At 53.9% G+C, this 20112-nt stretch overlaps 40 non-coding genes across 40 annotated transcripts; 29 read left to right on the forward strand and 11 right to left on the reverse strand.

Moving 5' to 3' along the window:
* Nucleotides 1–447: 447 nt before the first annotated feature.
* Nucleotides 448–520, forward strand: trnav-aac (transfer RNA valine (anticodon AAC)). The gene has a single exon. It is a non-coding gene; the product is annotated as a tRNA-Val (tRNA).
* Nucleotides 521–637: 117 nt separating this feature from the next.
* trnai-aau (transfer RNA isoleucine (anticodon AAU)) lies at nt 638–711 on the forward strand. The gene has a single exon. It is a non-coding gene; the product is annotated as a tRNA-Ile (tRNA).
* An 81-nt stretch (nt 712–792) lies between these two features.
* On the reverse strand, nt 793–865 carry trnaa-agc (transfer RNA alanine (anticodon AGC)). The gene has a single exon. It is a non-coding gene; the product is annotated as a tRNA-Ala (tRNA).
* Nucleotides 866–1659: 794 nt separating this feature from the next.
* trnav-aac (transfer RNA valine (anticodon AAC)) lies at nt 1660–1732 on the forward strand. Its single transcript has one exon. It is a non-coding gene; the product is annotated as a tRNA-Val (tRNA).
* Nucleotides 1733–1849: 117 nt separating this feature from the next.
* trnai-aau (transfer RNA isoleucine (anticodon AAU)) lies at nt 1850–1923 on the forward strand. The gene has a single exon. It is a non-coding gene; the product is annotated as a tRNA-Ile (tRNA).
* Nucleotides 1924–2004: 81 nt separating this feature from the next.
* Nucleotides 2005–2077, reverse strand: trnaa-agc (transfer RNA alanine (anticodon AGC)). Its single transcript has one exon. It is a non-coding gene; the product is annotated as a tRNA-Ala (tRNA).
* A 794-nt stretch (nt 2078–2871) lies between these two features.
* trnav-aac (transfer RNA valine (anticodon AAC)) lies at nt 2872–2944 on the forward strand. Its single transcript has one exon. It is a non-coding gene; the product is annotated as a tRNA-Val (tRNA).
* Nucleotides 2945–3061: 117 nt separating this feature from the next.
* On the forward strand, nt 3062–3135 carry trnai-aau (transfer RNA isoleucine (anticodon AAU)). Its single transcript has one exon. It is a non-coding gene; the product is annotated as a tRNA-Ile (tRNA).
* Nucleotides 3136–3216: 81 nt separating this feature from the next.
* On the reverse strand, nt 3217–3289 carry trnaa-agc (transfer RNA alanine (anticodon AGC)). The gene has a single exon. It is a non-coding gene; the product is annotated as a tRNA-Ala (tRNA).
* A 794-nt stretch (nt 3290–4083) lies between these two features.
* trnav-aac (transfer RNA valine (anticodon AAC)) lies at nt 4084–4156 on the forward strand. The gene has a single exon. It is a non-coding gene; the product is annotated as a tRNA-Val (tRNA).
* Nucleotides 4157–4273: 117 nt separating this feature from the next.
* trnai-aau (transfer RNA isoleucine (anticodon AAU)) lies at nt 4274–4347 on the forward strand. Its single transcript has one exon. It is a non-coding gene; the product is annotated as a tRNA-Ile (tRNA).
* An 81-nt stretch (nt 4348–4428) lies between these two features.
* On the reverse strand, nt 4429–4501 carry trnaa-agc (transfer RNA alanine (anticodon AGC)). Its single transcript has one exon. It is a non-coding gene; the product is annotated as a tRNA-Ala (tRNA).
* Nucleotides 4502–5295: 794 nt separating this feature from the next.
* trnav-aac (transfer RNA valine (anticodon AAC)) lies at nt 5296–5368 on the forward strand. The gene has a single exon. It is a non-coding gene; the product is annotated as a tRNA-Val (tRNA).
* A 117-nt stretch (nt 5369–5485) lies between these two features.
* Nucleotides 5486–5559, forward strand: trnai-aau (transfer RNA isoleucine (anticodon AAU)). The gene has a single exon. It is a non-coding gene; the product is annotated as a tRNA-Ile (tRNA).
* Nucleotides 5560–5640: 81 nt separating this feature from the next.
* On the reverse strand, nt 5641–5713 carry trnaa-agc (transfer RNA alanine (anticodon AGC)). The gene has a single exon. It is a non-coding gene; the product is annotated as a tRNA-Ala (tRNA).
* Nucleotides 5714–6507: 794 nt separating this feature from the next.
* Nucleotides 6508–6580, forward strand: trnav-aac (transfer RNA valine (anticodon AAC)). The gene has a single exon. It is a non-coding gene; the product is annotated as a tRNA-Val (tRNA).
* Nucleotides 6581–6697: 117 nt separating this feature from the next.
* Nucleotides 6698–6771, forward strand: trnai-aau (transfer RNA isoleucine (anticodon AAU)). The gene has a single exon. It is a non-coding gene; the product is annotated as a tRNA-Ile (tRNA).
* An 81-nt stretch (nt 6772–6852) lies between these two features.
* On the reverse strand, nt 6853–6925 carry trnaa-agc (transfer RNA alanine (anticodon AGC)). The gene has a single exon. It is a non-coding gene; the product is annotated as a tRNA-Ala (tRNA).
* A 794-nt stretch (nt 6926–7719) lies between these two features.
* Nucleotides 7720–7792, forward strand: trnav-aac (transfer RNA valine (anticodon AAC)). Its single transcript has one exon. It is a non-coding gene; the product is annotated as a tRNA-Val (tRNA).
* Nucleotides 7793–7909: 117 nt separating this feature from the next.
* trnai-aau (transfer RNA isoleucine (anticodon AAU)) lies at nt 7910–7983 on the forward strand. Its single transcript has one exon. It is a non-coding gene; the product is annotated as a tRNA-Ile (tRNA).
* An 81-nt stretch (nt 7984–8064) lies between these two features.
* Nucleotides 8065–8137, reverse strand: trnaa-agc (transfer RNA alanine (anticodon AGC)). The gene has a single exon. It is a non-coding gene; the product is annotated as a tRNA-Ala (tRNA).
* A 794-nt stretch (nt 8138–8931) lies between these two features.
* Nucleotides 8932–9004, forward strand: trnav-aac (transfer RNA valine (anticodon AAC)). Its single transcript has one exon. It is a non-coding gene; the product is annotated as a tRNA-Val (tRNA).
* Nucleotides 9005–9120: 116 nt separating this feature from the next.
* Nucleotides 9121–9194, forward strand: trnai-aau (transfer RNA isoleucine (anticodon AAU)). Its single transcript has one exon. It is a non-coding gene; the product is annotated as a tRNA-Ile (tRNA).
* Nucleotides 9195–9275: 81 nt separating this feature from the next.
* On the reverse strand, nt 9276–9348 carry trnaa-agc (transfer RNA alanine (anticodon AGC)). Its single transcript has one exon. It is a non-coding gene; the product is annotated as a tRNA-Ala (tRNA).
* Nucleotides 9349–10332: 984 nt separating this feature from the next.
* Nucleotides 10333–10406, forward strand: trnai-aau (transfer RNA isoleucine (anticodon AAU)). The gene has a single exon. It is a non-coding gene; the product is annotated as a tRNA-Ile (tRNA).
* A 948-nt stretch (nt 10407–11354) lies between these two features.
* Nucleotides 11355–11427, forward strand: trnav-aac (transfer RNA valine (anticodon AAC)). Its single transcript has one exon. It is a non-coding gene; the product is annotated as a tRNA-Val (tRNA).
* Nucleotides 11428–11544: 117 nt separating this feature from the next.
* trnai-aau (transfer RNA isoleucine (anticodon AAU)) lies at nt 11545–11618 on the forward strand. The gene has a single exon. It is a non-coding gene; the product is annotated as a tRNA-Ile (tRNA).
* Nucleotides 11619–12566: 948 nt separating this feature from the next.
* On the forward strand, nt 12567–12639 carry trnav-aac (transfer RNA valine (anticodon AAC)). The gene has a single exon. It is a non-coding gene; the product is annotated as a tRNA-Val (tRNA).
* Nucleotides 12640–12756: 117 nt separating this feature from the next.
* On the forward strand, nt 12757–12830 carry trnai-aau (transfer RNA isoleucine (anticodon AAU)). Its single transcript has one exon. It is a non-coding gene; the product is annotated as a tRNA-Ile (tRNA).
* Nucleotides 12831–12911: 81 nt separating this feature from the next.
* On the reverse strand, nt 12912–12984 carry trnaa-agc (transfer RNA alanine (anticodon AGC)). Its single transcript has one exon. It is a non-coding gene; the product is annotated as a tRNA-Ala (tRNA).
* A 794-nt stretch (nt 12985–13778) lies between these two features.
* On the forward strand, nt 13779–13851 carry trnav-gac (transfer RNA valine (anticodon GAC)). The gene has a single exon. It is a non-coding gene; the product is annotated as a tRNA-Val (tRNA).
* Nucleotides 13852–13968: 117 nt separating this feature from the next.
* Nucleotides 13969–14042, forward strand: trnai-aau (transfer RNA isoleucine (anticodon AAU)). The gene has a single exon. It is a non-coding gene; the product is annotated as a tRNA-Ile (tRNA).
* A 1138-nt stretch (nt 14043–15180) lies between these two features.
* trnai-aau (transfer RNA isoleucine (anticodon AAU)) lies at nt 15181–15254 on the forward strand. The gene has a single exon. It is a non-coding gene; the product is annotated as a tRNA-Ile (tRNA).
* Nucleotides 15255–16202: 948 nt separating this feature from the next.
* trnav-aac (transfer RNA valine (anticodon AAC)) lies at nt 16203–16275 on the forward strand. The gene has a single exon. It is a non-coding gene; the product is annotated as a tRNA-Val (tRNA).
* A 117-nt stretch (nt 16276–16392) lies between these two features.
* On the forward strand, nt 16393–16466 carry trnai-aau (transfer RNA isoleucine (anticodon AAU)). The gene has a single exon. It is a non-coding gene; the product is annotated as a tRNA-Ile (tRNA).
* A 1138-nt stretch (nt 16467–17604) lies between these two features.
* On the forward strand, nt 17605–17678 carry trnai-aau (transfer RNA isoleucine (anticodon AAU)). Its single transcript has one exon. It is a non-coding gene; the product is annotated as a tRNA-Ile (tRNA).
* Nucleotides 17679–17759: 81 nt separating this feature from the next.
* trnaa-agc (transfer RNA alanine (anticodon AGC)) lies at nt 17760–17832 on the reverse strand. The gene has a single exon. It is a non-coding gene; the product is annotated as a tRNA-Ala (tRNA).
* Nucleotides 17833–18816: 984 nt separating this feature from the next.
* Nucleotides 18817–18890, forward strand: trnai-aau (transfer RNA isoleucine (anticodon AAU)). Its single transcript has one exon. It is a non-coding gene; the product is annotated as a tRNA-Ile (tRNA).
* An 81-nt stretch (nt 18891–18971) lies between these two features.
* On the reverse strand, nt 18972–19044 carry trnaa-agc (transfer RNA alanine (anticodon AGC)). The gene has a single exon. It is a non-coding gene; the product is annotated as a tRNA-Ala (tRNA).
* Nucleotides 19045–20028: 984 nt separating this feature from the next.
* trnai-aau (transfer RNA isoleucine (anticodon AAU)) lies at nt 20029–20102 on the forward strand. The gene has a single exon. It is a non-coding gene; the product is annotated as a tRNA-Ile (tRNA).
* Nucleotides 20103–20112: the final 10 nt, after the last annotated feature.

Below are 20112 nucleotides of genomic sequence, written 5' to 3' on the forward strand. Positions count from 1 at the left end.
TTGCTACCACAGACAAGCCCATGCACAGCTTAGACTCAAGCTAAAAGTCCAGCAGCGTATGACACAGGCCATCAAGCCATTTTCATTAGTTTCGTGGAGAGCAGATCTGCCTTTCACGTGGGAAGTCGGTCTCCTCTGCCCTAACGAGGGGGGAGCTTCTGGACAAAGTCCATGCGGTCGGATTGGAAAACTGCCCTGCGATTGTGACTGCTGTCGGAGTAATGTGTTCAGCGCCTCGCTGGAAAATCAAAGAAAGGGCCACTGCGCCACGGGCAAAGTGGCTGATTTCGGTACGGCCAAGTCTCCAAGACGCAGGGTCCTGGCTCACGGTAAAGTGCAGGTGTATTTCACCATGTAAAGAATTGATCAGTACGTCAGTCCAAAGTCAAGCTGTACTGGTCCCATGTGGCCTGTGGAATCTCAAGGTGGCCTCGAGGAGTGTAGCTGGTTTCTGTAGTGTAGTGGTTATCACGTTCGCCTAACACGCGAAAGGTCCCCGGTTCGAAACCGGGCAGAAACACGAGAGCTCCTCTTCTGTTTTTCACGGCCCGAGAGAAACATTTTTCTTGCATGTACATCGATCGTCGTCACTGGGAGCTCCTTTGTCGTTCCTGCTTGACGGGCGCTCGGTCCCCGAGGCCGGTTAGCTCAGTTGGTTAGAGCGTGGTGCTAATAACGCCAAGGTCGCGGGTTCGATCCCCGTACGGGCCAAAACAGCTTTTTCACGTTAACCCAGCAAGCGCCGTGGCCTCTGTCAGTCTCTTTGCGTGGACCTTGGATAAAAGCTCTTGCTGGAGAATGCGGGCATCGATCCCGCTACCTCTCGCATGCTAAGCGAGCGCTCTACCATTTGAGCTAATTCCCCTTTTCCTTTGCTGCGCTCGTATCATTTGATGCCAAAGACATACCCGTCTCCAAAGCCCAGGGACTTCTTGGCTCACATGGTACAGGGCTAACGACACAGAGCATGGTCGGCGTACGCGCCAGCTGGCACGCGCAAGCGCAAGGCCTTGGACGATGGATAGCTCATCCGGACGAGGCGCAGCTGAATGCTTTAAAGGTCCATGGCTCAATCAAGATGCCTTAAAGTGCGGTCATAGGCAACGTCTCTGTGCCCTTCAGGGCTGCTTAAGTTGAAGTGATCTTACTGAGTGCGCTGTTCCATGTTGGGACCAGGAGGGGCGATGTAGCTCACCACCCTCTGAACTTCAGTTGCTACCACAGACAAGCCCATGCACAGCTTAGACTCAAGCTAAAAGTCCAGCAGCGTATGACACAGGCCATCAAGCCATTTTCATTAGTTTCGTGGAGAGCAGATCTGCCTTTCACGTGGGAAGTCGGTCTCCTCTGCCCTAACGAGGGGGGAGCTTCTGGACAAAGTCCATGCGGTCGGATTGGAAAACTGCCCTGCGATTGTGACTGCTGTCGGAGTAATGTGTTCAGCGCCTCGCTGGAAAATCAAAGAAAGGGCCACTGCGCCACGGGCAAAGTGGCTGATTTCGGTACGGCCAAGTCTCCAAGACGCAGGGTCCTGGCTCACGGTAAAGTGCAGGTGTATTTCACCATGTAAAGAATTGATCAGTACGTCAGTCCAAAGTCAAGCTGTACTGGTCCCATGTGGCCTGTGGAATCTCAAGGTGGCCTCGAGGAGTGTAGCTGGTTTCTGTAGTGTAGTGGTTATCACGTTCGCCTAACACGCGAAAGGTCCCCGGTTCGAAACCGGGCAGAAACACGAGAGCTCCTCTTCTGTTTTTCACGGCCCGAGAGAAACATTTTTCTTGCATGTACATCGATCGTCGTCACTGGGAGCTCCTTTGTCGTTCCTGCTTGACGGGCGCTCGGTCCCCGAGGCCGGTTAGCTCAGTTGGTTAGAGCGTGGTGCTAATAACGCCAAGGTCGCGGGTTCGATCCCCGTACGGGCCAAAACAGCTTTTTCACGTTAACCCAGCAAGCGCCGTGGCCTCTGTCAGTCTCTTTGCGTGGACCTTGGATAAAAGCTCTTGCTGGAGAATGCGGGCATCGATCCCGCTACCTCTCGCATGCTAAGCGAGCGCTCTACCATTTGAGCTAATTCCCCTTTTCCTTTGCTGCGCTCGTATCATTTGATGCCAAAGACATACCCGTCTCCAAAGCCCAGGGACTTCTTGGCTCACATGGTACAGGGCTAACGACACAGAGCATGGTCGGCGTACGCGCCAGCTGGCACGCGCAAGCGCAAGGCCTTGGACGATGGATAGCTCATCCGGACGAGGCGCAGCTGAATGCTTTAAAGGTCCATGGCTCAATCAAGATGCCTTAAAGTGCGGTCATAGGCAACGTCTCTGTGCCCTTCAGGGCTGCTTAAGTTGAAGTGATCTTACTGAGTGCGCTGTTCCATGTTGGGACCAGGAGGGGCGATGTAGCTCACCACCCTCTGAACTTCAGTTGCTACCACAGACAAGCCCATGCACAGCTTAGACTCAAGCTAAAAGTCCAGCAGCGTATGACACAGGCCATCAAGCCATTTTCATTAGTTTCGTGGAGAGCAGATCTGCCTTTCACGTGGGAAGTCGGTCTCCTCTGCCCTAACGAGGGGGGAGCTTCTGGACAAAGTCCATGCGGTCGGATTGGAAAACTGCCCTGCGATTGTGACTGCTGTCGGAGTAATGTGTTCAGCGCCTCGCTGGAAAATCAAAGAAAGGGCCACTGCGCCACGGGCAAAGTGGCTGATTTCGGTACGGCCAAGTCTCCAAGACGCAGGGTCCTGGCTCACGGTAAAGTGCAGGTGTATTTCACCATGTAAAGAATTGATCAGTACGTCAGTCCAAAGTCAAGCTGTACTGGTCCCATGTGGCCTGTGGAATCTCAAGGTGGCCTCGAGGAGTGTAGCTGGTTTCTGTAGTGTAGTGGTTATCACGTTCGCCTAACACGCGAAAGGTCCCCGGTTCGAAACCGGGCAGAAACACGAGAGCTCCTCTTCTGTTTTTCACGGCCCGAGAGAAACATTTTTCTTGCATGTACATCGATCGTCGTCACTGGGAGCTCCTTTGTCGTTCCTGCTTGACGGGCGCTCGGTCCCCGAGGCCGGTTAGCTCAGTTGGTTAGAGCGTGGTGCTAATAACGCCAAGGTCGCGGGTTCGATCCCCGTACGGGCCAAAACAGCTTTTTCACGTTAACCCAGCAAGCGCCGTGGCCTCTGTCAGTCTCTTTGCGTGGACCTTGGATAAAAGCTCTTGCTGGAGAATGCGGGCATCGATCCCGCTACCTCTCGCATGCTAAGCGAGCGCTCTACCATTTGAGCTAATTCCCCTTTTCCTTTGCTGCGCTCGTATCATTTGATGCCAAAGACATACCCGTCTCCAAAGCCCAGGGACTTCTTGGCTCACATGGTACAGGGCTAACGACACAGAGCATGGTCGGCGTACGCGCCAGCTGGCACGCGCAAGCGCAAGGCCTTGGACGATGGATAGCTCATCCGGACGAGGCGCAGCTGAATGCTTTAAAGGTCCATGGCTCAATCAAGATGCCTTAAAGTGCGGTCATAGGCAACGTCTCTGTGCCCTTCAGGGCTGCTTAAGTTGAAGTGATCTTACTGAGTGCGCTGTTCCATGTTGGGACCAGGAGGGGCGATGTAGCTCACCACCCTCTGAACTTCAGTTGCTACCACAGACAAGCCCATGCACAGCTTAGACTCAAGCTAAAAGTCCAGCAGCGTATGACACAGGCCATCAAGCCATTTTCATTAGTTTCGTGGAGAGCAGATCTGCCTTTCACGTGGGAAGTCGGTCTCCTCTGCCCTAACGAGGGGGGAGCTTCTGGACAAAGTCCATGCGGTCGGATTGGAAAACTGCCCTGCGATTGTGACTGCTGTCGGAGTAATGTGTTCAGCGCCTCGCTGGAAAATCAAAGAAAGGGCCACTGCGCCACGGGCAAAGTGGCTGATTTCGGTACGGCCAAGTCTCCAAGACGCAGGGTCCTGGCTCACGGTAAAGTGCAGGTGTATTTCACCATGTAAAGAATTGATCAGTACGTCAGTCCAAAGTCAAGCTGTACTGGTCCCATGTGGCCTGTGGAATCTCAAGGTGGCCTCGAGGAGTGTAGCTGGTTTCTGTAGTGTAGTGGTTATCACGTTCGCCTAACACGCGAAAGGTCCCCGGTTCGAAACCGGGCAGAAACACGAGAGCTCCTCTTCTGTTTTTCACGGCCCGAGAGAAACATTTTTCTTGCATGTACATCGATCGTCGTCACTGGGAGCTCCTTTGTCGTTCCTGCTTGACGGGTGCTCGGTCCCCGAGGCCGGTTAGCTCAGTTGGTTAGAGCGTGGTGCTAATAACGCCAAGGTCGCGGGTTCGATCCCCGTACGGGCCAAAACAGCTTTTTCACGTTAACCCAGCAAGCGCCGTGGCCTCTGTCAGTCTCTTTGCGTGGACCTTGGATAAAAGCTCTTGCTGGAGAATGCGGGCATCGATCCCGCTACCTCTCGCATGCTAAGCGAGCGCTCTACCATTTGAGCTAATTCCCCTTTTCCTTTGCTGCGCTCGTATCATTTGATGCCAAAGACATACCCGTCTCCAAAGCCCAGGGACTTCTTGGCTCACATGGTACAGGGCTAACGACACAGAGCATGGTCGGCGTACGCGCCAGCTGGCACGCGCAAGCGCAAGGCCTTGGACGATGGATAGCTCATCCGGACGAGGCGCAGCTGAATGCTTTAAAGGTCCATGGCTCAATCAAGATGCCTTAAAGTGCGGTCATAGGCAACGTCTCTGTGCCCTTCAGGGCTGCTTAAGTTGAAGTGATCTTACTGAGTGCGCTGTTCCATGTTGGGACCAGGAGGGGCGATGTAGCTCACCACCCTCTGAACTTCAGTTGCTACCACAGACAAGCCCATGCACAGCTTAGACTCAAGCTAAAAGTCCAGCAGCGTATGACACAGGCCATCAAGCCATTTTCATTAGTTTCGTGGAGAGCAGATCTGCCTTTCACGTGGGAAGTCGGTCTCCTCTGCCCTAACGAGGGGGGAGCTTCTGGACAAAGTCCATGCGGTCGGATTGGAAAACTGCCCTGCGATTGTGACTGCTGTCGGAGTAATGTGTTCAGCGCCTCGCTGGAAAATCAAAGAAAGGGCCACTGCGCCACGGGCAAAGTGGCTGATTTCGGTACGGCCAAGTCTCCAAGACGCAGGGTCCTGGCTCACGGTAAAGTGCAGGTGTATTTCACCATGTAAAGAATTGATCAGTACGTCAGTCCAAAGTCAAGCTGTACTGGTCCCATGTGGCCTGTGGAATCTCAAGGTGGCCTCGAGGAGTGTAGCTGGTTTCTGTAGTGTAGTGGTTATCACGTTCGCCTAACACGCGAAAGGTCCCCGGTTCGAAACCGGGCAGAAACACGAGAGCTCCTCTTCTGTTTTTCACGGCCCGAGAGAAACATTTTTCTTGCATGTACATCGATCGTCGTCACTGGGAGCTCCTTTGTCGTTCCTGCTTGACGGGCGCTCGGTCCCCGAGGCCGGTTAGCTCAGTTGGTTAGAGCGTGGTGCTAATAACGCCAAGGTCGCGGGTTCGATCCCCGTACGGGCCAAAACAGCTTTTTCACGTTAACCCAGCAAGCGCCGTGGCCTCTGTCAGTCTCTTTGCGTGGACCTTGGATAAAAGCTCTTGCTGGAGAATGCGGGCATCGATCCCGCTACCTCTCGCATGCTAAGCGAGCGCTCTACCATTTGAGCTAATTCCCCTTTTCCTTTGCTGCGCTCGTATCATTTGATGCCAAAGACATACCCGTCTCCAAAGCCCAGGGACTTCTTGGCTCACATGGTACAGGGCTAACGACACAGAGCATGGTCGGCGTACGCGCCAGCTGGCACGCGCAAGCGCAAGGCCTTGGACGATGGATAGCTCATCCGGACGAGGCGCAGCTGAATGCTTTAAAGGTCCATGGCTCAATCAAGATGCCTTAAAGTGCGGTCATAGGCAACGTCTCTGTGCCCTTCAGGGCTGCTTAAGTTGAAGTGATCTTACTGAGTGCGCTGTTCCATGTTGGGACCAGGAGGGGCGATGTAGCTCACCACCCTCTGAACTTCAGTTGCTACCACAGACAAGCCCATGCACAGCTTAGACTCAAGCTAAAAGTCCAGCAGCGTATGACACAGGCCATCAAGCCATTTTCATTAGTTTCGTGGAGAGCAGATCTGCCTTTCACGTGGGAAGTCGGTCTCCTCTGCCCTAACGAGGGGGGAGCTTCTGGACAAAGTCCATGCGGTCGGATTGGAAAACTGCCCTGCGATTGTGACTGCTGTCGGAGTAATGTGTTCAGCGCCTCGCTGGAAAATCAAAGAAAGGGCCACTGCGCCACGGGCAAAGTGGCTGATTTCGGTACGGCCAAGTCTCCAAGACGCAGGGTCCTGGCTCACGGTAAAGTGCAGGTGTATTTCACCATGTAAAGAATTGATCAGTACGTCAGTCCAAAGTCAAGCTGTACTGGTCCCATGTGGCCTGTGGAATCTCAAGGTGGCCTCGAGGAGTGTAGCTGGTTTCTGTAGTGTAGTGGTTATCACGTTCGCCTAACACGCGAAAGGTCCCCGGTTCGAAACCGGGCAGAAACACGAGAGCTCCTCTTCTGTTTTTCACGGCCCGAGAGAAACATTTTTCTTGCATGTACATCGATCGTCGTCACTGGGAGCTCCTTTGTCGTTCCTGCTTGACGGGTGCTCGGTCCCCGAGGCCGGTTAGCTCAGTTGGTTAGAGCGTGGTGCTAATAACGCCAAGGTCGCGGGTTCGATCCCCGTACGGGCCAAAACAGCTTTTTCACGTTAACCCAGCAAGCGCCGTGGCCTCTGTCAGTCTCTTTGCGTGGACCTTGGATAAAAGCTCTTGCTGGAGAATGCGGGCATCGATCCCGCTACCTCTCGCATGCTAAGCGAGCGCTCTACCATTTGAGCTAATTCCCCTTTTCCTTTGCTGCGCTCGTATCATTTGATGCCAAAGACATACCCGTCTCCAAAGCCCAGGGACTTCTTGGCTCACATGGTACAGGGCTAACGACACAGAGCATGGTCGGCGTACGCGCCAGCTGGCACGCGCAAGCGCAAGGCCTTGGACGATGGATAGCTCATCCGGACGAGGCGCAGCTGAATGCTTTAAAGGTCCATGGCTCAATCAAGATGCCTTAAAGTGCGGTCATAGGCAACGTCTCTGTGCCCTTCAGGGCTGCTTAAGTTGAAGTGATCTTACTGAGTGCGCTGTTCCATGTTGGGACCAGGAGGGGCGATGTAGCTCACCACCCTCTGAACTTCAGTTGCTACCACAGACAAGCCCATGCACAGCTTAGACTCAAGCTAAAAGTCCAGCAGCGTATGACACAGGCCATCAAGCCATTTTCATTAGTTTCGTGGAGAGCAGATCTGCCTTTCACGTGGGAAGTCGGTCTCCTCTGCCCTAACGAGGGGGGAGCTTCTGGACAAAGTCCATGCGGTCGGATTGGAAAACTGCCCTGCGATTGTGACTGCTGTCGGAGTAATGTGTTCAGCGCCTCGCTGGAAAATCAAAGAAAGGGCCACTGCGCCACGGGCAAAGTGGCTGATTTCGGTACGGCCAAGTCTCCAAGACGCAGGGTCCTGGCTCACGGTAAAGTGCAGGTGTATTTCACCATGTAAAGAATTGATCAGTACGTCAGTCCAAAGTCAAGCTGTACTGGTCCCATGTGGCCTGTGGAATCTCAAGGTGGCCTCGAGGAGTGTAGCTGGTTTCTGTAGTGTAGTGGTTATCACGTTCGCCTAACACGCGAAAGGTCCCCGGTTCGAAACCGGGCAGAAACACGAGAGCTCCTCTTCTGTTTTTCACGGCCCGAGAGAAACATTTTTCTTGCATGTACATCGATCGTCGTCACTGGGAGCTCCTTTGTCGTTCCTGCTTGACGGGCGCTCGGTCCCCAAGGCCGGTTAGCTCAGTTGGTTAGAGCGTGGTGCTAATAACGCCAAGGTCGCGGGTTCGATCCCCGTACGGGCCAAAACAGCTTTTTCACGTTAACCCAGCAAGCGCCGTGGCCTCTGTCAGTCTCTTTGCGTGGACCTTGGATAAAAGCTCTTGCTGGAGAATGCGGGCATCGATCCCGCTACCTCTCGCATGCTAAGCGAGCGCTCTACCATTTGAGCTAATTCCCCTTTTCCTTTGCTGCGCTCGTATCATTTGATGCCAAAGACATACCCGTCTCCAAAGCCCAGGGACTTCTTGGCTCACATGGTACAGGGCTAACGACACAGAACATGGTCGGCGTACGCGCCAGCTGGCACGCGCAAGCGCAAGGCCTTGGACGATGGATAGCTCATCCGGACGAGGCGCAGCTGAATGCTTTAAAGGTCCATGGCTCAATCAAGATGCCTTAAAGTGCGGTCATAGGCAACGTCTCTGTGCCTTTCAGGGCTGCTTAAGTTGAAGTGATCTTACTGAGTGCGCTATTCCATGTTGGGACCAGGAGGGGCGATGTAGCTCACCACCCTCTGAACTTCAGTTGCTACCACAGACAAGCCCATGCACAGCTTAGACTCAAGCTAAAAGTCCAGCAGCGTATGACACAGGCCATCAAGCCATTTTCATTAGTTTCGTGGAGAGCAGATCTGCCTTTCACGTGGGAAGTCGGTCTCCTCTGCCCTAACGAGGGGGGAGCTTCTGGACAAAGTCCATGCGGTCGGATTGGAAAACTGCCCTGCGATTGTGACTGCTGTCGGAGTAATGTGTTCAGCGCCTCGCTGGAAAATCAAAGAAAGGGCCACTGCGCCACGGGCAAAGTGGCTGATTTCGGTACGGCCAAGTCTCCAAGACGCAGGGTCCTGGCTCACGGTAAAGTGCAGGTGTATTTCACCATGTAAAGAATTGATCAGTACGTCAGTCCAAAGTCAAGCTGTACTGGTCCCATGTGGCCTGTGGAATCTCAAGGTGGCCTCGAGGAGTGTAGCTGGTTTCTGTAGTGTAGTGGTTATCACGTTCGCCTAACACGCGAAAGGTCCCCGGTTCGAAACCGGGCAGAAACACGAGAGCTCCTCTTCTGTTTTTCACGGCCCGAGAGAAACATTTTTCTTGCATGTACATCGATCGTCGTCACTGGGAGCTCCTTTGTCGTTCCTGCTTGACGGGCGCTCGGTCCCGAGGCCGGTTAGCTCAGTTGGTTAGAGCGTGGTGCTAATAACGCCAAGGTCGCGGGTTCGATCCCCGTACGGGCCAAAACAGCTTTTTCACGTTAACCCAGCAAGCGCCGTGGCCTCTGTCAGTCTCTTTGCGTGGACCTTGGATAAAAGCTCTTGCTGGAGAATGCGGGCATCGATCCCGCTACCTCTCGCATGCTAAGCGAGCGCTCTACCATTTGAGCTAATTCCCCTTTTCCTTTGCTGCGCTCGTATCATTTGATGCCAAAGACATACCCGTCTCCAAAGCCCAGGGACTTCTTGGCTCACATGGTACAGGGCTAACGACACAGAGCATGGTCGGCGTACGCGCCAGCTGGCACGCGCAAGCGCAAGGCCTTGGACGATGGATAGCTCATCCGGACGAGGCGCAGCTGAATGCTTTAAAGGTCCATGGCTCAATCAAGATGCCTTAAAGTGCGGTCATAGGCAACGTCTCTGTGCCCTTCAGGGCTGCTTAAGTTGAAGTGATCTTACTGAGTGCGCTGTTCCATGTTGGGACCAGGAGGGGCGATGTAGCTCACCACCCTCTGAACTTCAGTTGCTACCACAGACAAGCCCATGCACAGCTTAGACTCAAGCTAAAAGTCCAGCAGCGTATGACACAGGCCATCAAGCCATTTTCATTAGTTTCGTGGAGAGCAGATCTGCCTTTCACGTGGGAAGTCGGTCTCCTCTGCCCTAACGAGGGGGGAGCTTCTGGACAAAGTCCATGCGGTCGGATTGGAAAACTGCCCTGCGATTGTGACTGCTGTCGGAGTAATGTGTTCAGCGCCTCGCTGGAAAATCAAAGAAAGGGCCACTGCGCCACGGGCAAAGTGGCTGATTTCGGTACGGCCAAGTCTCCAAGACGCAGGGTCCTGGCTCACGGTAAAGTGCAGGTGTATTTCACCATGTAAAGAATTGATCAGTACGTCAGTCCAAAGTCAAGCTGTACTGGTCCCATGTGGCCTGTGGAATCTCAAGGTGGCCTCGAGGAGTGTAGCTGGTTTCTGTAGTGTAGTGGTTATCACGTTCGCCTAACACGCGAAAGGTCCCTGGTTCGAAACCGGGCAGAAACACGAGAGCTCCTCTTCTGTTTTTCACGGCCCGAGAGAAACATTTTTCTTGCATGTACATCGATCGTCGTCACTGGGAGCTCCTTTGTCGTTCCTGCTTGACGGGCGCTCGGTCCCCGAGGCCGGTTAGCTCAGTTGGTTAGAGCGTGGTGCTAATAACGCCAAGGTCACGGGTTCGATCCCCGTACGGGCCAAAACAGCTTTTTCACGTTAACCCAGCAAGCGCCGTGGCCTCTGTCAGTCTCTTTGCGTGGACCTTGGATAAAAGCTCTTGCTGGAGAATGCGGGCATCGATCCCGCTACCTCTCACATGCTAAGCGAGCGCTATACCGTTTGAGCTAATTCCCCTTTTCCTTTGCTGCGCTCGTATCATTTGATGCCAAAGACATACCCGTCTCCAAAGCCCAGGGACTTCTTGGCTCACATGGTACAGGGCTAACGACACAGAGCATGGTCGGCGTACGCGCCAGCTGGCACGCGCAAGCGCAAGGCCTTGGACGATGGATAGCTCATCCGGACGAGGCGCAGCTGAATGCTTTAAAGGTCCATGGCTCAATCAAGATGCCTTAAAGTGCGGTCATAGGCAACGTCTCTGTGCCCTTCAGGGCTGCTTAAGTTGAAGTGATCTTACTGAGTGCGCTGTTCCATGTTGGGACCAGGAGGGGCGATGTAGCTCACCACCCTCTGAACTTCAGTTGCTACCACAGACAAGCCCATGCACAGCTTAGACTCAAGCTAAAAGTCCAGCAGCGTATGACACAGGCCATCAAGCCATTTTCATTAGTTTCGTGGAGAACAGATCTGCCTTTCACGTGGGAAGTCGGTCTCCTCTGCCCTAACGAGGGGGGAGCTTCTGGACAAAGTCCATGCGGTCGGATTGGAAAACTGCCCTGCGATTGTGACTGCTGTCGGAGTAATGTGTTCAGCGCCTCGCTGGAAAATCAAAGAAAGGGCCACTGCGCCACGGGCAAAGTGGCTGATTTCGGTACGGCCAAGTCTCCAAGACGCAGGGTCCTGGCTCACGGTAAAGTGCAGGTGTATTTCACCATGTAAAGAATTGATCAGTACGTCAGTCCAAAGTCAAGCTGTACTGGTCCCATGTGGCCTGTGGAATCTCAAGGTGGCCTCGAGGAGTGTAGCTGGTTTCTGTAGTGTAGTGGTTATCACGTTCGCCTAACACGCGAAAGGTCCCCGGTTCGAAACCGGGCAGAAACACGAGAGCTCCTCTTCTGTTTTTCACGGCCCGAGAGAAACATTTTTCTTGCATGTACATCGATCGTCGTCACTGGGAGCTCCTTTGTCGTTCCTGCTTGACGGGCGCTCGGTCCCCGAGGCCGGTTAGCTCAGTTGGTTAGAGCGTGGTGCTAATAACGCCAAGGTCACGGGTTCGATCCCCGTACGGGCCAAAACAGCTTTTTCACGTTAACCCAGCAAGCGCCGTGGCCTCTGTCAGTCTCTTTGCGTGGACCTTGGATAAAAGCTCTTGCTGGAGAATGCGGGCATCGATCCCGCTACCTCTCACATGCTAAGCGAGCGCTATACCGTTTGAGCTAATTCCCCTTTTCCTTTGCTGCGCTCGTATCATTTGATGCCAAAGACATACCCGTCTCCAAAGCCCAGGGACTTCTTGGCTCACATGGTACAGGGCTAACGACACAGAGCATGGTCGGCGTACGCGCCAGCTGGCACGCGCAAGCGCAAGGCCTTGGACGATGGATAGCTCATCCGGACGAGGCGCAGCTGAATGCTTTAAAGGTCCATGGCTCAATCAAGATGCCTTAAAGTGCGGTCATAGGCAACGTCTCTGTGCCCTTCAGGGCTGCTTAAGTTGAAGTGATCTTACTGAGTGCGCTGTTCCATGTTGGGACCAGGAGGGGCGATGTAGCTCACCACCCTCTGAACTTCAGTTGCTACCACAGACAAGCCCATGCACAGCTTAGACTCAAGCTAAAAGTCCAGCAGCGTATGACACAGGCCATCAAGCCATTTTCATTAGTTTCGTGGAGAACAGATCTGCCTTTCACGTGGGAAGTCGGTCTCCTCTGCCCTAACGAGGGGGGAGCTTCTGGACAAAGTCCATGCGGTCGGATTGGAAAACTGCCCTGCGATTGTGACTGCTGTCGGAGTAATGTGTTCAGCGCCTCGCTGGAAAATCAAAGAAAGGGCCACTGCGCCACGGGCAAAGTGGCTGATTTCGGTACGGCCAAGTCTCCAAGACGCAGGGTCCTGGCTCACGGTAAAGTGCAGGTGTATTTCACCATGTAAAGAATTGATCAGTACGTCAGTCCAAAGTCAAGCTGTACTGGTCCCATGTGGCCTGTGGAATCTCAAGGTGGCCTCGAGGAGTGTAGCTGGTTTCTGTAGTGTAGTGGTTATCACGTTCGCCTAACACGCGAAAGGTCCCCGGTTCGAAACCGGGCAGAAACACGAGAGCTCCTCTTCTGTTTTTCACGGCCCGAGAGAAACATTTTTCTTGCATGTACATCGATCGTCGTCACTGGGAGCTCCTTTGTCGTTCCTGCTTGACGGGCGCTCGGTCCCCGAGGCCGGTTAGCTCAGTTGGTTAGAGCGTGGTGCTAATAACGCCAAGGTCGCGGGTTCGATCCCCGTACGGGCCAAAACAGCTTTTTCACGTTAACCCAGCAAGCGCCGTGGCCTCTGTCAGTCTCTTTGCGTGGACCTTGGATAAAAGCTCTTGCTGGAGAATGCGGGCATCGATCCCGCTACCTCTCGCATGCTAAGCGAGCGCTCTACCATTTGAGCTAATTCCCCTTTTCCTTTGCTGCGCTCGTATCATTTGATGCCAAAGACATACCCGTCTCCAAAGCCCAGGGACTTCTTGGCTCACATGGTACAGGGCTAACGACACAGAGCATGGTCGGCGTACGCGCCAGCTGGCACGCGCAAGCGCAAGGCCTTGGACGATGGATAGCTCATCCGGACGAGGCGCAGCTGAATGCTTTAAAGGTCCATGGCTCAATCAAGATGCCTTAAAGTGCGGTCATAGGCAACGTCTCTGTGCCCTTCAGGGCTGCTTAAGTTGAAGTGATCTTACTGAGTGCGCTGTTCCATGTTGGGACCAGGAGGGGCGATGTAGCTCACCACCCTCTGAACTTCAGTTGCTACCACAGACAAGCCCATGCACAGCTTAGACTCAAGCTAAAAGTCCAGCAGCGTATGACACAGGCCATCAAGCCATTTTCATTAGTTTCGTGGAGAGCAGATCTGCCTTTCACGTGGGAAGTCGGTCTCCTCTGCCCTAACGAGGGGGGAGCTTCTGGACAAAGTCCATGCGGTCGGATTGGAAAACTGCCCTGCGATTGTGACTGCTGTCGGAGTAATGTGTTCAGCGCCTCGCTGGAAAATCAAAGAAAGGGCCACTGCGCCACGGGCAAAGTGGCTGATTTCGGTACGGCCAAGTCTCCAAGACGCAGGGTCCTGGCTCACGGTAAAGTGCAGGTGTATTTCACCATGTAAAGAATTGATCAGTACGTCAGTCCAAAGTCAAGCTGTACTGGTCCCATGTGGCCTGTGGAATCTCAAGGTGGCCTCGAGGAGTGTAGCTGGTTTCTGTAGTGTAGTGGTTATCACGTTCGCCTGACACGCGAAAGGTCCCCGGTTCGAAACCGGGCAGAAACACGAGAGCTCCTCTTCTGTTTTTCACGGCCCGAGAGAAACATTTTTCTTGCATGTACATCGATCGTCGTCACTGGGAGCTCCTTTGTCGTTCCTGCTTGACGGGCGCTCGGTCCCCGAGGCCGGTTAGCTCAGTTGGTTAGAGCGTGGTGCTAATAACGCCAAGGTCGCGGGTTCGATCCCCGTACGGGCCAAAACAGCTTTTTCACGTTAACCCAGCAAGCGCCGTGGCCTCTGTCAGTCTCTTTGCGTGGACCTTGGATAAAAGCTCTTGCTGGAGAATGCGGGCATCGATCCCGCTACCTCTCACATGCTAAGCGAGCGCTATACCGTCTGAGCTAATTCCCCTTTTCCTTTGCTGCGCTCGTATCATTTGATGCCAAAGACATACCCGTCTCCAAAGCCCAGGGACTTCTTGGCTCACATGGTACAGGGCTAACGACACAGAGCATGGTCGGCGTACGCGCCAGCTGGCACGCGCAAGCGCAAGGCCTTGGACGATGGATAGCTCATCCGGACGAGGCGCAGCTGAATGCTTTAAAGGTCCATGGCTCAATCAAGATGCCTTAAAGTGCGGTCATAGGCAACGTCTCTGTGCCCTTCAGGGCTGCTTAAGTTGAAGTGATCTTACTGAGTGCGCTGTTCCATGTTGGGACCAGGAGGGGCGATGTAGCTCACCACCCTCTGAACTTCAGTTGCTACCACAGACAAGCCCATGCACAGCTTAGACTCAAGCTAAAAGTCCAGCAGCGTATGACACAGGCCATCAAGCCATTTTCATTAGTTTCGTGGAGAGCAGATCTGCCTTTCACGTGGGAAGTCGGTCTCCTCTGCCCTAACGAGGGGGGAGCTTCTGGACAAAGTCCATGCGGTCGGATTGGAAAACTGCCCTGCGATTGTGACTGCTGTCGGAGTAATGTGTTCAGCGCCTCGCTGGAAAATCAAAGAAAGGGCCACTGCGCCACGGGCAAAGTGGCTGATTTCGGTACGGCCAAGTCTCCAAGACGCAGGGTCCTGGCTCACGGTAAAGTGCAGGTGTATTTCACCATGTAAAGAATTGATCAGTACGTCAGTCCAAAGTCAAGCTGTACTGGTCCCATGTGGCCTGTGGAATCTCAAGGTGGCCTCAAGGAGTGTAGCTGGTTTCTGTAGTGTAGTGGTTATCACGTTCGCCTAACATGCGAAAGGTCCCCGGTTCGAAACCGGGCAGAAACACGAGAGCTCCTCTTCTGTTTTTCACGGCCCGAGAGAAACATTTTTCTTGCATGTACATCGATCGTCGTCACTGGGAGCTCCTTTGTCGTTCCTGCTTGACGGGCGCTCGGTCCCCGAGGCCGGTTAGCTCAGTTGGTTAGAGCGTGGTGCTAATAACGCCAAGGTCGCGGGTTCGATCCCCGTACGGGCCAAAACAGCTTTTTCACGTTAACCCAGCAAGCGCCGTGGCCTCTGTCAGTCTCTTTGCGTGGACCTTGGATAAAAGCTCTTGCTGGAGAATGCGGGCATCGATCCCGCTACCTCTCACATGCTAAGCGAGCGCTATACCGTTTGAGCTAATTCCCCTTTTCCTTTGCTGCGCTCGTATCATTTGATGCCAAAGACATACCCGTCTCCAAAGCCCAGGGACTTCTTGGCTCACATGGTACAGGGCTAACGACACAGAGCATGGTCGGCGTACGCGCCAGCTGGCACGCGCAAGCGCAAGGCCTTGGACGATGGATAGCTCATCCGGACGAGGCGCAGCTGAATGCTTTAAAGGTCCATGGCTCAATCAAGATGCCTTAAAGTGCGGTCATAGGCAACGTCTCTGTGCCCTTCAGGGCTGCTTAAGTTGAAGTGATCTTACTGAGTGCGCTGTTCCATGTTGGGACCAGGAGGGGCGATGTAGCTCACCACCCTCTGAACTTCAGTTGCTACCACAGACAAGCCCATGCACAGCTTAGACTCAAGCTAAAAGTCCAGCAGCGTATGACACAGGCCATCAAGCCATTTTCATTAGTTTCGTGGGGAGCAGATCTGCCTTTCACGTGGGAAGTCGGTCTCCTCTGCCCTAACGAGGGGGGAGCTTCTGGACAAAGTCCATGCGGTCGGATTGGAAAACTGCCCTGCGATTGTGACTGCTGTCGGAGTAATGTGTTCAGCGCCTCGCTGGAAAATCAAAGAAAGGGCCACTGCGCCACGGGCAAAGTGGCTGATTTCGGTACGGCCAAGTCTCCAAGACGCAGGGTCCTGGCTCACGGTAAAGTGCAGGTGTATTTCACCATGTAAAGAATTGATCAGTACGTCAGTCCAAAGTCAAGCTGTACTGGTCCCATGTGGCCTGTGGAATCTCAAGGTGGCCTCGAGGAGTGTAGCTGGTTTCTGTAGTGTAGTGGTTATCACGTTCGCCTAACACGCGAAAGGTCCCCGGTTCGAAACCGGGCAGAAACACGAGAGCTCCTCTTCTGTTTTTCACGGCCCGAGAGAAACATTTTTCTTGCATGTACATCGATCGTCGTCACTGGGAGCTCCTTTGTCGTTCCTGCTTGACGGGCGCTCGGTCCCCGAGGCCGGTTAGCTCAGTTGGTTAGAGCGTGGTGCTAATAACGCCAAGGTCGCGGGTTCGATCCCCGTACGGGCCAAAACAGCTTTTTCACGTTAACCCAGCAAGCGCCGTGGCCTCTGTCAGTCTCTTTGCGTGGACCTTGGATAAAAGCTCTTGCTGGAGAATGCGGGCATCGATCCCGCTACCTCTCACATGCTAAGCGAGCGCTATACCGTTTGAGCTAATTCCCCTTTTCCTTTGCTGCGCTCGTATCATTTGATGCCAAAGACATACCCGTCTCCAAAGCCCAGGGACTTCTTGGCTCACATGGTACAGGGCTAACGACACAGAGCATGGTCGGCGTACGCGCCAGCTGGCACGCGCAAGCGCAAGGCCTTGGACGATGGATAGCTCATCCGGACGAGGCGCAGCTGAATGCTTTAAAGGTCCATGGCTCAATCAAGATGCCTTAAAGTGCGGTCATAGGCAACGTCTCTGTGCCCTTCAGGGCTGCTTAAGTTGAAGTGATCTTACTGAGTGCGCTGTTCCATGTTGGGACCAGGAGGGGCGATGTAGCTCACCACCCTCTGAACTTCAGTTGCTACCACAGACAAGCCCATGCACAGCTTAGACTCAAGCTAAAAGTCCAGCAGCGTATGACACAGGCCATCAAGCCATTTTCATTAGTTTCGTGGAGAGCAGATCTGCCTTTCACGTGGGAAGTCGGTCTCCTCTGCCCTAACGAGGGGGGAGCTTCTGGACAAAGTCCATGCGGTCGGATTGGAAAACTGCCCTGCGATTGTGACTGCTGTCGGAGTAATGTGTTCAGCGCCTCGCTGGAAAATCAAAGAAAGGGCCACTGCGCCACGGGCAAAGTGGCTGATTTCGGTACGGCCAAGTCTCCAAGACGCAGGGTCCTGGCTCACGGTAAAGTGCAGGTGTATTTCACCATGTAAAGAATTGATCAGTACGTCAGTCCAAAGTCAAGCTGTACTGGTCCCATGTGGCCTGTGGAATCTCAAGGTGGCCTCAAGGAGTGTAGCTGGTTTCTGTAGTGTAGTGGTTATCACGTTCGCCTAACATGCGAAAGGTCCCCGGTTCGAAACCGGGCAGAAACACGAGAGCTCCTCTTCTGTTTTTCACGGCCCGAGAGAAACATTTTTCTTGCATGTACATCGATCGTCGTCACTGGGAGCTCCTTTGTCGTTCCTGCTTGACGGGCGCTCGGTCCCCGAGGCCGGTTAGCTCAGTTGGTTAGAGCGTGGTGCTAATAACGCCAAGGTCGCGGGTTCGATCCCCGTACGGGCCAAAACAGCTTTTTCACGTTAACCCAGCAAGCGCCGTGGCCTCTGTCAGTCTCTTTGCGTGGACCTTGGATAAAAGCTCTTGCTGGAGAATGCGGGCATCGATCCCGCTACCTCTCGCATGCTAAGCGAGCGCTCTACCATTTGAGCTAATTCCCCTTTTCCTTTGCTGCGCTCGTATCATTTGATGCCAAAGACATACCCGTCTCCAAAGCCCAGGGACTTCTTGGCTCACATGGTACAGGGCTAACGACACAGAGCATGGTCGGCGTACGCGCCAGCTGGCACGCGCAAGCGCAAGGCCTTGGACGATGGATAGCTCATCCGGACGAGGCGCAGCTGAATGCTTTAAAGGTCCATGGCTCAATCAAGATGCCTTAAAGTGCGGTCATAGGCAACGTCTCTGTGCCCTTCAGGGCTGCTTAAGTTGAAGTGATCTTACTGAGTGCGCTGTTCCATGTTGGGACCAGGAGGGGCGATGTAGCTCACCACCCTCTGAACTTCAGTTGCTACCACAGACAAGCCCATGCACAGCTTAGACTCAAGCTAAAAGTCCAGCAGCGTATGACACAGGCCATCAAGCCATTTTCATTAGTTTCGTGGGGAGCAGATCTGCCTTTCACGTGGGAAGTCGGTCTCCTCTGCCCTAACGAGGGGGGAGCTTCTGGACAAAGTCCATGCGGTCGGATTGGAAAACTGCCCTGCGATTGTGACTGCTGTCGGAGTAATGTGTTCAGCGCCTCGCTGGAAAATCAAAGAAAGGGCCACTGCGCCACGGGCAAAGTGGCTGATTTCGGTACGGCCAAGTCTCCAAGACGCAGGGTCCTGGCTCACGGTAAAGTGCAGGTGTATTTCACCATGTAAAGAATTGATCAGTACGTCAGTCCAAAGTCAAGCTGTACTGGTCCCATGTGGCCTGTGGAATCTCAAGGTGGCCTCGAGGAGTGTAGCTGGTTTCTGTAGTGTAGTGGTTATCACGTTTGCCTAACACGCGAAAGGTCCCCGGTTCGAAACCGGGCAGAAACACGAGAGCTCCTCTTCTGTTTTTCACGGCCCGAGAGAAACATTTTTCTTGCATGTACATCGATCGTCGTCACTGGGAGCTCCTTTGTCGTTCCTGCTTGACGGGCGCTCGGTCCCCGAGGCCGGTTAGCTCAGTTGGTTAGAGCGTGGTGCTAATAACGCCAAGGTCGCGGGTTCGATCCCCGTACGGGCCAAAACAGCTTTTTCACGTTAACCCAGCAAGCGCCGTGCCCTCTGTCAGTCTTTTTGCGTGGACCTTGGATAAAAGCTCTTGCTGGAGAATGCGGGCATCGATCCCGCTACCTCTCGCATGCTAAGCGAGCGCTCTACCATTTGAGCTAATTCCCCTTTTCCTTTGCTGCGCTCGTATCATTTGATGCCAAAGACATACCCGTCTCCAAAGCCCAGGGACTTCTTGGCTCACATGGTACAGGGCTAACGACACAGAGCATGGTCGGCGTACGCGCCAGCTGGCACGCGCAAGCGCAAGGCCTTGGACGATGGATAGCTCATCCGGACGAGGCGCAGCTGAATGCTTTAAAGGTCCATGGCTCAATCAAGATGCCTTAAAGTGCGGTCATAGGCAACGTCTCTGTGCCCTTCAGGGCTGCTTAAGTTGAAGTGATCTTACTGAGTGCGCTGTTCCATGTTGGGACCAGGAGGGGCGATGTAGCTCACCACCCTCTGAACTTCAGTTGCTACCACAGACAAGCCCATGCACAGCTTAGACTCAAGCTAAAAGTCCAGCAGCGTATGACACAGGCCATCAAGCCATTTTCATTAGTTTCGTGGGGAGCAGATCTGCCTTTCACGTGGGAAGTCGGTCTCCTCTGCCCTAACGAGGGGGGAGCTTCTGGACAAAGTCCATGCGGTCGGATTGGAAAACTGCCCTGCGATTGTGACTGCTGTCGGAGTAATGTGTTCAGCGCCTCGCTGGAAAATCAAAGAAAGGGCCACTGCGCCACGGGCAAAGTGGCTGATTTCGGTACGGCCAAGTCTCCAAGACGCAGGGTCCTGGCTCACGGTAAAGTGCAGGTGTATTTCACCATGTAAAGAATTGATCAGTACGTCAGTCCAAAGTCAAGCTGTACTGGTCCCATGTGGCCTGTGGAATCTCAAGGTGGCCTCGAGGAGTGTAGCTGGTTTCTGTAGTGTAGTGGTTATCACGTTTGCCTAACACGCGAAAGGTCCCCGGTTCGAAACCGGGCAGAAACACGAGAGCTCCTCTTCTGTTTTTCACGGCCCGAGAGAAACATTTTTCTTGCATGTACATCGATCGTCGTCACTGGGAGCTCCTTTGTCGTTCCTGCTTGACGGGCGCTCGGTCCCCGAGGCCGGTTAGCTCAGTTGGTTAGAGCGTGGTGCTAATAACGCCAAGGTCGCGGGTTCGATCCCCGTACGGGCCAAAACAGCTTT

This window comes from Hoplias malabaricus, chromosome 15 (genome assembly GCF_029633855.1).
Source record: "Hoplias malabaricus isolate fHopMal1 chromosome 15, fHopMal1.hap1, whole genome shotgun sequence".
Lineage (NCBI taxonomy): Eukaryota > Metazoa > Chordata > Actinopteri > Characiformes > Erythrinidae > Hoplias > Hoplias malabaricus.